This window comes from Pleurodeles waltl, chromosome 10 (assembly GCF_031143425.1).
Source record: "Pleurodeles waltl isolate 20211129_DDA chromosome 10, aPleWal1.hap1.20221129, whole genome shotgun sequence".
In the NCBI taxonomy this organism is placed as follows: domain Eukaryota; kingdom Metazoa; phylum Chordata; class Amphibia; order Caudata; family Salamandridae; genus Pleurodeles; species Pleurodeles waltl.
Window position 1 is genome coordinate 440,277,915 of NC_090449.1, and position 18,936 is coordinate 440,296,850.

The window sequence follows — 18,936 nt, forward strand, 5'->3', positions numbered from 1 at the left end:
TACACTTATTGAAAAAGGAGCTTTGTTATGTTATATGGGTTTGTATAGTGCGATTTATCACCCGAAAGTTTTCCAGGTGCTGGAGCAGGTTTGAAGGTTGTCTGCCAGGGGCTAGTTGCATTAGTTGAAGAGCCAGGTCTTCAGCCTCTTGTGGAATTCAAGAAGCACAAGGAGGCCCTGATGTGTGGAGGCAGGATATTCCATGACTTGGGTGCAATGTAGGAGAAGACTAGGCCACCCATTCCACATTTGTGGATTCAAAGGGGTTTGGGAGGGAGAGTGAGGCTGAGGGTAGGAGTCTGGTGGGTTGGTGGTAGTGAAGGTGGCAGTTAACATATGCTGGTCCTGTCTTGTGCAGTGCCTTGTATGCATGTGTGTGTGAAGCTGTATGAGTTTAGCTGTGGTGTTCTGGATGGTCTGAAGTCAGTGGAGGAGGTGGCTGGAGATTCCAGCATGGAGTGTATTGTCATAGTCTAGTCTGCTAGTGACTATGGCTTTGAGTGGTGGTATGCCTGGTGTTCATGGGGATCCATTTAAAGATTTTTCTGAGGATGCTTAGTATGTCAAAGGAGGAGGAGCTGACTGCGTTCACTTGTGAGGCCGTGTTGAGTTTGTTGTCAAGGACGATTCCCAGGTTTCTTGCATGGTTAGATGGTATAGATGTTGGACCAAGCTCTGATGGCCACCATCTGGATTCTCAGGGGGAGTTCTTGTTCCCGACAATCAGCACCTTTGTCTGGTCCACGTTGAGTTTCAGGTAGCTGGTTTTAATCTATTCCGCTACACAGATCATTCATTTGGTAAAGTTAGATGTGGCCGTGGAGGACTTGTCGGACATTGACAGGTTGACCTGGGTGTCAGCGTACAAAATGCAGGTGCAGTGAGATCTAATAACGTCGGTAAATGGTGGCAGGTAAATGTTAAACAGAGCGCGGCTGAGAGATGATCCTTGGCGGACTCCGCAGATCAAATCCTTGAGCTTTGATGTGTAGGGTGGGGATTTGACTCTGTGTTCATCTTGTGAGGGAGGAGCATAATCATTTAAGGGCTGAACACTGGATGCAAGTTGGGTGGATTCTTTTGATTAGGCTGGAGTGTGATAGTTGTCGAACGCAGTAGAGAAGTCCAGCACACAAGGGCAGCAGTTTCTCCTCGGTCAAGTAAGGTGTGAATCTCCTCTGTAGGCGAGATGAGTGTGGTCTCCATGCTATGGTTGCTTCAAAAGCCGATTGGGTGTGGTTGAAAAGACTGTGGAGTTCCAAGTGGTTAGTGAATTGATGGTTGATTGCCATCTCTATAATTTTGGCTGGGTATGGTAGTAGGGAGATTGGGCGGAAGTTGGTCATCACTTCAGGGGGTGTCTGCCAGTGGTTTCTTGAGGAGGGCCGATAATACAGCATGTTTCCAATCATCTAGGAAGATTGTGGAAGACATAGAGGAGTTGATGATGTGAGTGAGGAATTTGCTGATGAGAAGTCCTCCCAGGCAGTAGATATCATGTTGAAATAGGTCTCTGGGGGCCTCAGAGTGCCAGTTTTCATGATTTAAGAAGCATCTTCCCTGTGAGTGTTATCTAGTTGGTTAGGTGAGTGACCACATGGGAGGTGGGCTCGTTGCTGCTGTTGTCCTTCGGGTTCAGTTAATTGTCAAAGTAATTGTATATCGTTTTGATTTTGCTGTGAAAAAAGTCGGAGTGGTTGCCGAAGAGTTCTTGTGATGGACTGATGGAGTGATGGCTGAGGCGTCCCGGGTGGAGAATTTCTTGATGGTGTCAAAGATGTCTTTGCTGCTGTTATAGTTGGCTTCAAGCAGTCAGTTACGGATCTTCTCTTGGAGTCTCTCAGAAGGATGTGGTAGTGCCTCAAAGCGGCTTTGAAGGTTGATCTGGTGTCATGGTTGGCTTTCCATTTCCTTTCCAGCTGTTTGCAATACCTTTTGGAGTACTGGTGTTCTTTTGTGTACCCGTAGGCCTGTTTGTTGGTTCTGTGGTTTTTGAGTCTTGATGGGTGCAAAAGCATTAGCACCGTTGGCCGTCCATTGGTTAAGGATGACAATGTCCTCGACTAGGTTTCAGTGATGTTGGTTTGGTCTGTTTTGAGTACACTGAGCAGGCCAGTTTCTGTTATTCTGTTCCAGTCCCAGCTGGGCAGGTTAGTGCTGATGGGAGTTTTAGCGAGTGGTGTGGAGACTGTGAAGTTGATGATGGAGTGGTCAGTCCATGCGAGTGGTGAGGCAGGGTGATAGGTAATGCTGTTTCCAGAGGTGAATATTGCATCTAGATTGTGTCCTGCACTGTGTGTGGGTTCCATGATGAAGTGCAAAAGTCCTGTGTTGTGCAGGCTCTTGAGGATATGGGTGTAGCAGTGGTCAAAGGGTCTTCCAGGTGGAAACTGAAATCACTGAGAAGTAGGAAGACCTTGGAGTTGATGATGAAGGGGGCGGTGAAGTCAGTGATGAGGTTGCTGAAGTTGCTTCATGATTGTGGTGGTCTGTATGCTAGGGTGCCATTAAGGTTGGGACTATCGTTAGTTTGTAGGCTGAAGTTTATTTGTTCCATGAAGGGGTTGTCCATGTCCTTGGAAGTGGAACAATTGAGGATGTCGCTGTATATAATGGTGAGTTCTCCTCCTGGTTTGTGACGGTGGTCTTTGTGTGCGATCTTGTATCCTGCTGGGATGGCCACAATGATGTCAGGAGATGAGGCTTCATCGTGGTGTCTGTTAGGAAGAGGAGGTCGAGGGTGCTGTTGCTAAGGAGGTCCCAGATTTCGACTGTGTGTTTAAGTGAGCACAGGTTGAGAAGCATGCATGTTAGTGCTTGCTGAGGGTATGCTGTGATGTTTGGTGAGGGGAGCTCGTGAGTGGGTGGCTTGAGAATTATCGTAGGGAATAAGTGTGAGGAAGTGCTGCTGCAAAGGAAACAGGAGAAAGGTCCTGACGTACTGAGAGGTGGAGTTCAGCAGCAGTGGGTTGATGGGCATCCTTGAAGGGGCATGCAAAGGATTGCTGCTGAGTAGCAGTGGAGGGTGGTCCAACAAGGGGTTGTGGCATTGTACAGATGCAGATGAGCTTGTCTTTGTCACACTAGCTTTGCACACCATGCACGGTCACACAGCGGCCGCCACTGAGTAGGTCCTAAGATGGGCTAGAAGGGCAGGGAGTGGTGGGCAGGAAGAAGTTGCAGAAAGAAGCGAGAACGTGCTAGAGAGAAGGTAAGGCGCAGCGGAAGATGAGAAAAGGAAAAACATCTGTGGAGGGCTGTGGGGGGGGCTGAAGGAGCAAAGGAGAGAAAGGATGACAGGAATAAAAAACATTGATAAGATCTCAAGAGTGTGAAAGTTCAGAACGAGGCAAAAGAGTTCAGAAAAAGCCACAAAGAGTTCAGGAAATGTAGCAGCATTTATCAAAAAAGCACAGAGTTCAGAAAAAGGCTCAGAAAGGTCAGAAAAGGGCTCAAAGAGTTTGAAAAAGTACAGAAAATTCATAAAAGATATAAGAATAAAATGTTCAGAGAAGGCAGAAGAGTGGAAAGTGAGGAGGACAGAGGTGGAAGTGAGGCGCAAGAGAGAAGGCGTGAGAGGGAGAGAAAGGAGGATGCAGGAGGGGCGAAGCATGGGCCAGCTTTCTCCCAGATTTCATCTTACATCAAACAAAGACTATGAGATGATAGAACTTTTTCAGATCTGGAAGAAGTATGGAATCATCACTAATCTCCATCCGAATTGACCTCAGGCGCTCCGTAGATATAACGTTTTTGCTCCTTCATTTCTATGAAATTAATTGAAATGATGAAATGGAATGACCAAAATATATAAAGCGCAGCAAGGCTCATGGGTGTCTAGCCACTGTAGCATTGCTGTGGCGCACGACAAACTGATAGAGAAACTTTTAATTATGCTGTGTTTTCCTAGAGAGTGAACAACCAGGTTTTTAACGCCTTTATGAAAGGGAGAGGGGAGGGCCTTGACCTTTTGTTTGTATTTGACATGGTCGACTACCAACAATTAGCCCAAAGACTTTATGACACTGATATAGTGGTAAAATGGATTTAAAAAAAATCCTTAAGGACAGTTCCCAAATCATCTTTCTGCCTCCTTTTAACTCCACACCTTACACCTGTCAGGTGTGCATCCCAGAGAATGCAGCAAATGCACACATACTTTTTTGTAAACAATATATTATATTTCTATTGTTTTATACATTACTTAAGGAGTACAATAAACTTAACACCAGATGATAACACATCATACAGTCTGACAGCTATGTGAAACATGAGCATCGTCAATATAGTCCTGCATCCCCTCCATATAGCCCGACCCAAAAGCAACTCACTGGCAACATCCACACAAACATTTAGCTGAACACAGAGCTCAGGCTCTGATCCTGCTGCAGTTGTTAAGTTGAACCCCCTCCTACTTCCAAGTCATTCAAGAAAAGAGGCCTTGTGTCTAATTTCTGAACTCCATTGTCCCTCAGAAAGGAGGTTATTTGTGAGCGTTCTTCATCACTAGGACACTTCACTGCCATTGACACCTTTGCTCGATTGTGGGTGGGGTTACTTTATTCTTGTAAGTTGCTGTAGGCAGTTTTACAGTCCTTCAGGTTTGAAGAGCCACCTACCATTCTAATTTGGCCCTATGAGTACAATTATTTGGCCCAAGGACGTAAGTCTTCAGGTCTAGTGGGAGGGGGAACCCCAAACTACTCTGTAGGGTACCTAATATGTCCTTCCAGAACTGAGTGAATTTGGGGCAGGGTGTACCCTAGGTAAATAATGCCTTCTTTCATCCTTCTCATCATTCTTCAGATTCCCTAGGGCACACCCTGTAAATCTCTCCCAGTACTGTAGAGGAGCACTCCCACTACCATACCACTTTGGCATATTCAACTCAATATTCATTCTTATCTACTGGATTGCGTTTCATCATAGATTGTTCAAGCTGCCTTTACTGAAGAAGCATCTTTTCTGCTTTCACCTGATTCTTTCTCCATTGCCACTGATCCCATGTCTATCTTGTTATGTTATATATTTGAAAAAAGTGCGCATGGGCCCAGGGGTGTCTTGGTGCTGGCAGCTGTCAAACGGGATAATAGGTCCACATAGTCTTCGTATTGATTGGAAAACAACCAGGGTTTTAGTGACTTCTTCAGATGTAGCAGATTGAGCAAAGATTTTAAGGTCTTCACTATTTCAGCTGCTTCTTCCAAGCCCTTGATGTGGTGGGTTGTTCCTCAGTAGTCATATACCATTTCAAAGGGCTCTGTCCATCTATAGTGGATGTTTTCATGGTGGGGGTCTTGGTAACCGGCGTGAAACTGGCCATTCTCTGCAGCATGAATTATCAAAGGTCTCACAAGAAGAAGCAGATGTACTCTTTGAAAGCTATATCATGTATCTTCCTTACTGCTTCCATCACCTCTTCCTTCTAAGGATAGAAGTGGAATTTCACCACCACATACCTTAGCCTGGCATTTTGCCACTTCTTATCCAGGTGCATATGATGAGGTTTATCCAGCTGCACTTTTGGGTAAGCAACAGCCAGCAGAAATGTGAAGAAGTCTTTCAAAAAAAGGTTATGTTATAGCCTTCTTGGCCTTTCTCAATACCTTTGATTTTCCCTCCTTGCTCTGTTTTCCATGTCTTCAATCTTCAGCAGGTCATCTGTTCCTCCATTTCCCCCGTTTTCTGAGCCATTGCCTGTGGGCTGAGTCTAGAGACTGCATCCAACTTTCGACCACCAGATTTTTGGCCCCTAGGGATGCTTCAGAATGTAAATTACTAGTTTCTGTCTCTTTCTGGTCTTTCCCCAAGTCTTCCATCAATTTCCTCCGAGGGTCTGTGGAGCCCCTTGAGATTAGGTTTCATGATGGACATAATCCCGCGCACATAAGGCCTGAATCATGCCCCTTGGTGAAAGCTTTGGTGGCTGAAAGGATGGGCTCCTTGTTCTCCTCTGCAATTCAAACTCCGCAGGCACAAGGTTCCCTGTTCATACGTGCGCCATCAGTCTTGCATACAATAACTTTTTCCAAGTGACAAACTTGGGCCCTAACCCCACCCTCTCTAATACTTGCCATATATATTCCCAGCTTACTTCATCTAATGCTTGCTACATGTCTAGGAAGGTTAAGGCATAATGGTCCTGTTCCAGGCTGGGAGTGTCAAGAAAGAGCGTCAAACGCCACAGATTACAGGGTGTGTTCTTGCATGGGATAAACCCCAACTAGTCTGGGTGGACCAGTTTTGGGATATACCGGAGGAGGCGTGTTACCAACACTTGGCCTTGAATTTTTGGTCTACATTCAACAAGCATAGAGGGCGATAGGAAGCCACATATAGCAGGTTTTTCCCTGGCTTGGGTATCAGCACAACAAGTGCCTCACTCATAGAATCTGGGAGTTCCCTCCACTCTAGGGCCTCCAGATAAACCGGCAACAGTTTATTGGCCATCATTTCAGGGAATTCCTATATAATTCTATGAGCAATTCCCAAATCCCCCCCCCTGCTCCCCAACCAGGGCTCTAGCTGTCTTGAGGGAGTCTATGACCCGCAGTATCTCCTGCTGTCAGGGAGCTTTAAAGGTCTGATTGTTCCCCATCTTCTGGACATGTCATTGAGAGCGTGTCTTAGGTAGGCTGTGGCCAGATGTATGGGGGCACCCCGGGTGACGTATACACCCTCCGAAGATGCTCCGCGAGTGTCTCATTAATGGCCTGCTGTGTGTACTCCTGAGTGGTCCTTTTATAGCCAGTACGGACTTTGCAAACCTCTCTTGCTTAATCATCCTGGCTAACATGTGCCCTGATCCATCGCCCTCTTCCTGCAATTAGGGCCTGTATGAGAGCCTCACATGCTTTTCTAGTCTATCCCATAAGAAGTAAACCTGTTTTTTGGGCTTGCCGCACTCTGGGTGTACCTCCTGGTCATGTGGAAGGGCCATTTCCAAGGTTGCCTGTTTTTTACTTCCTTTACTGTCTGGTTTCCTCCAGTGTTTGTGGGATGCCAGTGGTGGTTGCCATTTCTACCCCTCTGAGCACCACTTTCATTGCCTACCATTCTGTTTGCCTGCTCTGAATACTCTCCCAATTATCTATAAAGTAATCTTTCAGGGCGTCCGCAATCACCACCTTGTATGCCGGGTCAGTTAGGGGCCCCACTTTCATCCACCACAGTGGTACCCAGGATATGTATCTAGCCAAGGAGTAGGGCAAGAGCAGGGGCTTGTGGTTGAATAAATACCTGGCCAAATAGGTTGTGTCCGTGACTGAGTGTTGCGTCTGCCTGCGTTAGGAAATAGTCTAAGCTACTGTGTGTGTGTGTGTGTGTGTGTCGGCTGCTGATGTGTAACAGGAATATGTACGTGTCTGGGGGTGCTAAGCCTGCCAAATATCCACCAACTCCAAGGCTGCCATCATCTGCTTGAGGTTTTCCGTCATGTTGGTCTTTGTGCCCTGAAGTGGAGGGATCTGTCTGCCTCCTTTAAGTACGCAAGTGAAATCCCCATGATCATCTCTGCGGGCATTAACCCCTGTGCTGCCATTATCACCTCCCCAAAGTAGTCCGCACTGTCTACATTGGACATGTAATCACTAACAAGGCAGAGTTCGTGTGCATCTAGGGTCCCATATAGGATAATGTCTCTCCCTTCCGGGTCTGCATGCAATTGCAGTTTTTTAAGTGGAACTCAAGGGGCTACCCATATTAGGGTCCCAAGTGCAAAGCCGGAATAAGCGGTGGCATATATCTGCCCCTTCTACTTTTTACGCAGGCTGGCTGTACAGTCACACCACAAATCTGTTTCTTGGAGAAACGTAATCAAAATATTATAGTGTTATAAGTTAGTATGTATTCTGTAGCTTTTCTCTGGCCTGTGTAGTCCTTGTACATTCCATGTGAGGAACTTATACTTGCTACCTGAATGACTAAGGGCAGTAGGTATTGATGCCCTCCCACTGGGCTTCACTATCCATTGAAGCATATCAAAGTTCCATCTAACATGAGGAACACTCCACCCACATGCCTCAAAAGCATCTAATATTCCCTTAAATAACCCTAACAAACCCCCATCCTTAAGCAGTATGTGCAGGGCCCCTTCTGACTCAACCTATGGCCAAAATGGTACTGGTCACCATCCCACACCTCTTTCACCCCTCCCCCCCCACCAACTAAGTCAACTAATAAACCCTTAGGAGTGTAGCACACACCACAGGCCGAGGAGCTGTGCCCCCTATGCGCCGCCAGACCAAAAGAGGTACTCAGCAGACTATCACAGGCTGGACCTTTCACCACCTTCCACCGCGGAGCACAGTATTGTAATACCTATCCCACATTCACAAACAATCTTCACCAGCTGGACAGCCATGAGTCCTTTCCACCTTCCCAAGGCACATAGTACATGCAGTGTTTTAAGCAACAATACATATAAATAATGTTCTAATGCTTTGCCTTAAAAGTAAGTTTTTGTCACTCTCTTCTCCATAGCGGGTCTTATCGCCCATCTGTGTGTCAAAATCCATATCATATATACAATAAGATTAGAGTTTGCTTGCCTCAGTACCCTCTAGCTGGGGAATAGCTGCCTTCATCTGGACCTCCCAGAACCGCACCCAGCCTCTTAACAAGGCCTGAGGTGCTTACCCAGCATCAGTACTGCCACTCATAGTGTGAGGCACTAGTCTAATTTGTGAAAAAGTGCTTTGTTCCGTTGACCCCAGCACTTCGGGCCTCAAAGTTCCATCCAGGCACACCCCAATGCATTCTCCTTCACAAGTATCTGATTACCTAGAGAGCCATAGTGATGTCCTGTTTCTGCCAGATCTTTTCACCAGATGAACATGGGCCTTTTCCCAACCAGGTGGACCTGTAGTGCACTTCTGTCCCAGGTTGTCGAGCCAGTCCAAGACCCCCTGAAGGGACGCTTAAAAGTGTACACTGCCAGTATGTTGAATTCTTAACTTGGCGGGGAACAGTAGACTATACTTGATATTGTAATCTCTCAATTTTTTCTTTATGGGCAGAAAGTCTTTGTTCAAGTCTTGAACACTACGAGTATAGTCACGATATATAAGTATTTGCTTGTCTTTGAATCTAGGGGGCTATGGGTGCGCTCGTGCTGGAGGATGGCGTCACAGTCGCTGTAATCGAATAGATGAGCTATAAGTACCATGGTTGGCACCCCAGAGTGCGGCGCTGGCACAAATTTCTGGTGCGCCCTCTCAATTGTGAAAAATTTTAAATGGTGCAAAGGTTTTACTGTACTTATGACCCAATCCTTTAAAAAGAGTTCCGCCGAGGGGCTCTCTGCACACTCCGGGAACCCCACCAGGCATACGCTGTTCCGCCAGGGTCACACCTTGTCACCCTCTAGGCACTCCTTCATGTGCATGGTACTACATTTCAGTCCGGTGACCGTGGCCCTCAATTACTTCATTTCCTATTTCAGGGCATCCACCACGTCTCCAACAGCCATAGTACGATCTGCTACCTTCTGCAAGTCCATTTGGAAGTGATTCATATCAATAGCTGTTAAATCCAGTTTTCCCTCCAGCACACTTCAGGACTCCTGGATGGCTGCCAGGAGCATTACCATTGTGGGCGCCAGGCCAGGGGCAACTATAGTTGTTCTTGACCATGTTCCAAGACTGCTAACACAGACCTCAATACCATTTACTGGCCTATTTTGTTGGTTTGCGTTTTTTCCCTCTTCCCGTGACCCATAATGGTGATTCTGAGACAGGCCTGGATGCCAGACAGCAGCTGGCTCACTGGTTTGCCGCAGTAGGTATTGCCGCTGTGTTGTCTCCTGTGGTTGTAAAATCAGGCACCAGGGCCTCAGGTAGGTTTGCCCCCAGGCCGCATAGGATGGTCAGCACCCACTACATCCGAGTGCCCCCTCCTGGCCACAGGCCCGCCGGCTCCATGTCTCTTGACGTCACCTCCAAGGAAGAATCAAGGGGTCCCCCCAGTACTTAGTTTGAGTAGCTTGGGACCCACCCATGCCCCAGCGAGTCTTAGCACTATCTTGTCCTGGTATTTTGATCTCAGGGCCCCTAGTACCTGGGCATCCGTACCTGCTTTTGCCCTGCAGACCCTCTGCTTTTCAGTGCCCAGCAGTGTTTCAGTGTATAGCCAGGGTCCTGCCGTCACTACCTCCCTTGTTCTAAATAGGCATCCAGTGGTCATCGCAACCAGGGTCCAGCTTTCAATCAGCAGTTTGTTGCATTTCCTCTCTCTGCGTAGTAGGGGATCTTGATGAGCCACATGGGCTCCCACTCATGCTTTTCCCAGGGTCTTACCTTCAACCTCGCTTCAACCTCTGGGGATGAGGCTGTTCTACAATTTCACGCTGCCCAGTCGATTCAGGCTGCCACGTTCTCACTCAGCCACCTGTCAGGTTCAGCCTCCCTGTTGTCTGGTAAGCATAACCGCTTGGCTCTGCTCATCCCCACGCTACCAGGCTCAGCTCAACATGTCTCCCTGGGAGCCGCTCTTCACCTGGAACCCTTATCGTGGCTCCACTGCTCCTTCAGCCTGGGGTCTTGTCAGCTTGGCCCCATCGACCCATCAGCCCCACTGTTATTTGCAGACAGGGTACACAGGATGATGGATTGCGAGCTCCACAGCGGGAGCGGCCAGGAGTCCCGTCTAAGCAACCATCCTGGCAGGTCACGCCCTCACAGGGTACATTGTATGTATCTTCCTTAGGGTATCGGTCCAGTCGTAATTTAATTTATACCGTATCTCATTGGTTCCTTAGCTAATGGAGCTTTTGTGTATATCTTTCTGTAGAAGGTCCCACTGCCTTTGTCTGATCTGAGTATTTGGATGTCTATCCCCTCACTCCCCGTTCCCATTAATAATTTATGAATACTCAAGATCACTCACTACCCACTTTGTGGAAAGGAGCTTTCTTATCTTTATTGCTTTTATGTTTATACTTGCACATGCCACGGTTATGTTTTGACAGTGCTCTGTATTCTATATTCCATAGAATGTAGCTATGTGTATGTCAGTGTCAGTTGATCTGCTGCCTGCTTCCCAGGTGGACGTGCTGTGCTACTAGGAATAACTTACAGTTTATTACACATGAAGGTTTCTTCAGTTCCATAATGGTGACGAGTGGCAGAGGTGTCCTGTCATTGAGGGTAGCACACAAATGGATTTACCTCTGAGGACCGAAGTAATTGTTTTTTTCATCTAGAAGCTTTCTGTGGGATTCAACTAGGAGCAGGATTGCTTCACGGTGGCCGGATACCCTAACTATTTGCTTCAAGGACTATCGCATTGTTTTGGAGTAAATATTCCACAAATTTATCGTTAAAGTAACATTGCCGGCTACGATCTGCAATCCTTCACGCAATCCATTTCCTCGCGCAATTGTGCATTCTCATGCATCTGATTCATTGGAGTTGTAGAAGACAGAACATGCATGTGTGTGCGCGAGTCACAGGAAGTCAGAGCGAGCATGCATGAGAGCAGCTCAGGTTGCTAAGTGAACAATCCTTGTCACTGGGAGCGCGATGCTAGTGACTGAGGGTTCCAACCTGTGATTCTCACGTTCTACTTTGACGCATGTTCACGCTAGGTGGCAGCCATTGTAATGGAGTTAACACAAAAATAAACAGTGCAGACAAGGAATTTACCGGCACAGATTATAGCTACCATAATACACGCCTTTGGCAGAAAATCTGGGTATTATTTTGGAATATTGAACCTACAGTCTGGGTATTTTTTTAGAATGTTGATCTTACAATATTTCATGTGTCGTTATTTCACCATCGTTTGGAATACTACCTTATAATATAGTCAGTTCATTTATAATTGCACATATATTCTATAAAAGTATAATTTAGCTGGGAGACATCATGCAGTTTGATCATCCCCCAACAAAATTTCTACAAAGCAAGGAGAAGCCTCCCGTACCCTGGATAAGGTGCAAGGAGGAATGTATAAGTTATTTGAAAGCAGTTGCTAGTGAGAGGATGGGTGCTAAATGAAAAAAAAACATTTTGTTACACTGCCTTGGATCAGAGGGTCAAGTTAGCTTTAGAAAATTACCACAGGTGACGACTCCTAGTGGAGAAGGAGAATTCGATGCATTTCAAGAGGCACTTTTGAGGATGGAACTCAGATTCAAGCCCGTTACTAACATTGCTTTAAATAGATTTAAGTTCCATACAGGAGTACAATTAGAAGGAGAGATCTTTGATGAGTTTCTTACTGCCTTTACAGCTTTATCCATGACTTGCAACTTTGGTCACATGACAGATTAAATGATTAGCGATCAAATAATAGTTCATGTGAAGAAATCATGAACAATTATGGATTATGGGTGAGCCTAAGCTACAAGATGCGATGTCTACCGCTAAGGCATTGGAGCAATTTGAAAATGGATGTCTACAGTTAAGAGTAGTATTATACAAGTGTGGAAATTTGAGAATGTGTGTATTGTGAAACGCAAAAATATAGATAGTGAGGATAGTAGTGGTGTAGGCAGTTCACGTACAAATAATTTGGGTAGTGGAAAAAAATGGATAAGCAGGAGAAAAAAATAATGCTTGTTACATGTACAGAAGTACAAATCATATTGCTTCATGTAGTTGGTGTCCAGCAATTAACAAGGAATGCGTGAAGTGTCGTCGTATGGGACATTTTGCACGTGTGTACAGAGATGTTAAGAGAAGTTCAGGACCTGTGCGGGGTAAAGTGTCATATACTACTGAAGTAGTTGAAAGACTAGTGAGAAAGATGAAGGGGTGGAAAAAGGAATAGTGTTGTCTATTCATGAGGAAGATGAGGGGAATACTAGTCTAGGAATGAAGAAATCTCCTAAGTGCATTGTGAGTGTTTTGGGGGTACAGTTAGAATTAATGGCAGATTCTGGCTCCCCTTGGAGAATAATACCCAGACAATATTTCCAGCAACAATGGGAAGATGTGATTAGCTACAGCCAGTTAAACCCTTCTGATATAAAAACTGAAAGTTTTGATGGTTCCACCATTGAGATGGATGGTTATACTGACGTGGAACTGAAATTCAAAGAAAGAATGGCCCAGATTTAAATGTATGTGGCTGTGAAAGGTGTCAATGTTTCAGGTTGGAGAGACCAATGAAAACTGGAAATTATATTGAATCCCCGGCGCAAGGAACCAGTTTCCTTACTGAGTGATGAATGAGTAATGTATGTTGAGGAAAATAATATAGAGAAGTGAATAAAATAATGTTTTCCTGTGGTATTCAGTGAAAAACTAGGAAAGTTGAGAAGCTTTATACATAAAATCAAAGTCAAAAGCAATGCACTTCCTGTGAAACAAAAACTGAGGGGTGTACCTATTAATATTAGGGAAGACTTAAAAGGAATGTTAGTGGAAGAAAGGATTATAGAGGAGATAGAATCATCCGAGTTGGTTTTTCCCATAGTTCTGGCTCATAAGAGTGATAAAAAAAATGAGATTGTTTGTGTATTTGAGAGCACTGAATGCAAACAATATAGTGGACTGCCATCCCCTGCCCAACATCAGCAAGTGGTAGCTACGTTAGAAGGTGTGCACCTTGTTTCTACATTAGATCTCAGGTCAGTGTACCACCAAATTTAACTTTCTTAGGACTTGAAACATTCAACAGCATTTATTACCTCAAGGTTTGTACCAATTTAATAGGATGCCTTTTGGTTTAGCATCAGTGGCCTCTGTATTTCAGAGAGCCATGTTTCACATCTTTAGGGATGTGAGTGAATTTGTAAAATGTTTTCAAGATTACATTTACATTTTTTTGAAGGATGAAAATGAACATGTGCGACATATAACAGAAGTATGCAGTATATTGGAGAAACATGGTTTGACTGTGAACGCAGCTAAATGTAAAATGGTTTAAAAATCTGTGGAATAACTTGGGCACACATTGTCAGGCAATGGTGTTATTCCCAAAAAAATCCAATGTGGAAGCTATTACAAAGGCACCAGCCCCTGCTAACAAAGAGCAACTGATGTCTTTTGCAGGCATGTGCGCATACTACAGCAAGTTTATTAAGGATTTCGCTATGAAAAAGGGACCTCTAAAAGTGTTGTTACGACAAAAAAAGTTAGTGGGTTTGGAAAGGTAACAGTTAGCTTTTGAAAAAATTAAGAAAGAAATTGTGAGTGACCCTACCTTTAAGCCGTTTTGCATAGGAAAGGATTGTATAATCACTGTTGATGCTAGCATGTATGGTGTGGGAGGAGTATTATCACAAAAGTGCTGTAAAGGTGAATGGAGTGTGTCATTTGCGTCATGTACTTTGACACTGAAAGAAGGTATGCAGTAATTGAAATAGAGTTGGTGGCTTGTGTTTGGGCAATTGAACACTTCAGAAATTATGTTTGGAGGTGTAGATTTTTTATTGAGGCCGGATCACAAACCTTTAGTGAACATTCTGCCTCCAAGTGAAGGATGGAATTCCACAACACGTATTGTTAGACTCACTCCAAAGTTACAAGAATATGCATTCCAGGCTGAATATGTACCAGGAAAGAAAAACGTCACAACAGATTTCTTATCTAGGTTGCCATACTAACAGTGTGGTGAGGGAAATTCAGTGAAGGAAGATGATATGGTGGCCACTGTTAATGATACAGGGCCCTATTAGGACCCTGACAGAGGGGTTTCCTCCATCACAAATGTGAAGGATATCCTGTCTGCCCTATTACGATATCCATTGAATATAATGGGATCCTAATACGACGGACGGGATATCCCCCATATTTGTGATGGAGGAAAACCCCTCCGTCAAGGTCGTAATAAGGCCCATAGTGTCCAATGAGTTTGATAGTATTTAAGAAGAATTTTGAAAGAAGAGTGAGGAAAAGGACATGGTGTGGCAAGTTGTCAAAAAGTATGTAATTGAAGGATGGCCAAAACATAAAGGAAATTAGAGCATAATATTTAGATCTGTCCAAGGTAGCAGAGGAGTTAGTAGTTGAAGGGGGTTTGCTTTTTAAGAATGGGAAATGTGTCCTCCCCCCCCTCCCCCCCCCCCCAATGATGTACAAGATAAGATTCTCAAGTTGGCACATAAAGAGCATCCAGGAATGTCATCCATGAAATTTGATACATAATTGTTTTTGGTGGCCTGGAATGGACAAAATGATTGACAGGGCCATGAGAGAATGTGAAGTATGTGCCAGTGGTGAAAAGATGCTAAAAGTTAACACTCCTCCACTTAAGTGTGTAGAGTGGCTGGAGCTTCCTTGGCAACAAGTTGTTTGACATTTCTGGACCATTCAATTTTCTTCCAGTTGAGGCAAAGTGTGCATGTTACTTATTGATCACCATACCAAATGGCTGGAGGGGAAATTTGTGTCCCAAGTGTCAACTAATGTAGTAATTTATTTTTTTCAAGGACATTTTTTCAAGGGAAGGTTGTCTGTGTGTACTGGTGACTGATAATGGAGTGCAGTTAAGGTCATCAGAGATGGAATTGTTTCGTAAACACTGTGGAATCAAATATATTACTAGAGCACTGTACAAGCCTCATGAAAATGGTCAGGTTGAGAGATTTGATTGTGTTTTGAAGAGTTACATTACTGAAGAACGCAAGGAGGGTAGTGACTGGAAAAATTATTTAAGAGAAAAATTATGGCTGTACCGCATAACACCACACACCACAACTGAAGTTAGTCCATTTTAAATTGTTCAAAGGCAGGAACACTGCTTCGAAGTTATGTCCTTGGTGGTTCAGATGGTGGGGGAGAGAAAAAATGTAGTTTATCAGAAATAGCGGAGAAAGTGAAGAGAAAACAAAAGAGAGTCAAAAAATGGTATGATGCTGAGTGGAAGACAAAAATCCATTAGATCAAAGTTGGGGATTGGGTTAGGATTCTTGAGCCAGGAGTAATAAGGAAGGGTACTTCCAAGTTTGGTGATGCCATAAAGGTAGTAAAAGTGTTTACTAATGGTGTAGTGACACAAGTCTGAAAGGTTTGGAATGTGAAAAGGGTAGCTAAGTATGTTGGACCATTGCCTGTGAGCAATGGTGATGAAATGGATAGAGAAGATGGGGGTTTGTGGTAAGGAATAATAAAGAAAGTTGCCAAGAAGCTCAAACAAGAATGAATAAGGACAATGAAGTGTTCCAAAATAATTTGGATGACTTGTCCAAGGTAAATAAAATAATAGAAGACACAGTAGCTTCTAGAGTCAAAGTTTCAGGCAGACTGAGGCAACCTTCCACTAGATTCTCTGAATTTGTCAAATGAATTATATTTCTTCTGTTTTGTACTTTGTTTTTCAAATTAACGTCTTTTTCTGTTATGTGTATATATTAATTGCATTATTTTTTGTCTTGTTTTCGTTTTAAGGGAAAGTATGTGTTGTTTGCCTTTATGTTTTTACCTGCACATGCCATGGTTATGTTTTGACGGTACACTGTATTCTATAGTCCATAGAAAGTAGCTATGTGTAGGTCAGTGACAGTTGATCTGCTGTCTGCTTCCCAGGTTGACTTGCTGCGCTACCAGGGATGAACTACAGTTTACTACATGTGAAAAAGGTTTCTTCAATTCAACATTATACTTTTCTCAAAAGAAATCTGATCTCTATGTGTTGCCACAGTAACGTCAGACTGTAACAATCAATCATTCAATCAATGCCATATTTGTGCATATCTCAGTATTGTTGTTTCCCCTCAGTCCAACTTCAAGTTTACACTGGTTAAATAGACCTTATTCCCACCCCCCACCCCATGAAGTGAAGCGGAAGTTGCTTTACACCCCCCCCCCCCCCCCTTTCCATTTCTCACACGGTCCTGTTTTTAATGCAGTAGTAAAATCAAGATTATAATGAATGGGAGTGTATGGGAAAGGGAACAAGGTCAACCTGAGTTTCTCTGCCACTCTATCCCAAACAGAAAGGGTTGTGCCCACAAGAGTAGATAAATAGGTTTAGCTGGTCTGTCATACCTGTGGAACTAGGTCAGATCTCACAGGTGACATTCCACTTTGGCATGATCAATAAGAGCCTAGATATTGTCCATTTTGGATTTTGCCCATTCTGTTACTATTTTCAGTTGGGATGCCCAGTAGTAAGCCTTAAAATCAGGGAAAGCCATAACCGAAACTCTTGATTGCTGAAGTAATCTTAATAGCGCTCTGGGTCTTGCTTCCTTCCAAATAAACTTAGTGGTCAGTTTACATAGTTTGGCAAAAAAAAAAAATATATTTACTTTTATGTGATTGGCTTGAAACAGGTATCATACGTTTTGCAGAACATTCTCTTATTGGCTTCTATCCTACCCAACCAAAAATCGTTAAATTCTGCCATTTCCCTCTATGAGCAAACGTGGATAATTAGCTACATATAAATTGGTCAGCCCGGGGTGTAATCTGTATACCTAAATAGTTTATTTGCTATATGGTCCACCGAAGTGGAAGCTCTGCTTTCAAGATGTTTATTTCTTGGTCCAGTAGAGTCAAATTTAAAACCTCTGATTTATCCACATTTATTGTTAGCCAAGACATTTTTTTCATAGCACCTCAGATCCGCAACCACGGCTGGAAATGATAACCCTAGGATCCTTAATGTCAAGAGGACAAAAAAAGCGAGATTTTGTTTGCTCCCTCCAAAGGCTCAAGAAAGTCAAGAACTATGTCAAAACCTTTAACTGTTGCAACATTCTGGCACAACCTGCACATATATGGGTCACCCTGTCCAGTCACGTGTGTCCTGTACGTGGAGTAACTGCTGTTTTTACAACCAGCTACATGAGGAGTCCAAATTTCAATTCTCTTCCAGCCCCTGTCATCCCACCCACAGTAATCCTCAATGATCATTTGATCTCCTCACATCCCACAGCCGCCCACCAAGGCCAGGCAACAAACCCCCCTCTCATCCCTCTTGTCATCTTTGAATGAGGTCCATTCATCCCAGCTTATACATCTGTCAGCATAGATCTGTTTGGCAGGCTGCCTAGACTCCTGCATGTTTCTAGTTTTCAGTGCAGATCTATTTGCTTGTGTCCTCTGCTGTTGTCACCTGAGTTCCTTATGTACTTGCTCAGCGCTGCCAGTCTGTCGACCATCACCTCCCCTTGCTTCGGATCTGTCCTCTCCATGGACTAGCTCCATGATTTTTGTCACCTCAAAATGTTCAAAATGTTTTGTGACATTGTGGATTGCCCCCAAGTAGGCGAACACCATGCCAAATGGATATGTGCGCCTGTGGCAAATCTTCTCTGCTTTCAACTTCTCGTTGACAAGACTAGAAGGTGACCCTCCTTTGTGGTGTAGTCTAGGCAAGATCTTTTAAGATGGAGCAGGAATTAACATAACAGGATAGTGTACCAAATAACCAAGCGTCCTGGTGGACTTCATTTTCTTTTCTTTTTTTTTTTTTTGCAAAAGCAGTGAAACTTTTCCACCACATTGTGTGAGTCAGTATTTTGATTGGGGTTCATTGGGCCCTCTTGGAGTGCTCTATCCAGCTGAACCTTGGGATAACCAGTAGCCAGAATCGACCTGAACAAGTTTGACATAAACATGAGTACGTCCAGCCCCTCCACCCTCCTTCAGGTTTCTGATTGTTAGATTTTCTCATCTTGCCCTTTTTTCTATATCTTCTAGTTTTAATAGCACAGTGTTCAGTTGCTCACTGAGTCTCCCAATTTCAGCGTCTTTGCTGTGACTGTTAATTTCAGTTTTTCAGTGAGGTGTTCATCCTCCAGTAGTCTAGACCCCACTGCATTCGCACCTTTGCACAATTAGTCAATCTTGGAGCCCAGTGCAGCCTTGAGATCCCCAGCACTGTGCTTGATGTCTTTCCCTTGGTCCTACCTACGGTCCTTTGGAAGACTTTAAGAGTACTGGGGGTACTGATGCATGAATGACATTAACTCTGCAGCAAGTGTGGGCTCTAAATGTGCTGGATTTGTGTCCGAGCACTCTGCCGGGGCATGCTCTGCAGAGG

The 18,936-nt window shown here is 44.3% G+C and overlaps 1 protein-coding gene across 2 annotated transcripts in view; it reads left to right on the forward strand.

Annotated features, from left to right (window-relative positions):
* The window catches only part of SMARCD3 (SWI/SNF related BAF chromatin remodeling complex subunit D3), a 2,604,506-nt gene that overhangs the window by 280,070 nt on the left and 2,305,500 nt on the right, over positions 1-18,936 (forward strand). The gene's annotated exons all lie outside the window — the stretch shown is intronic.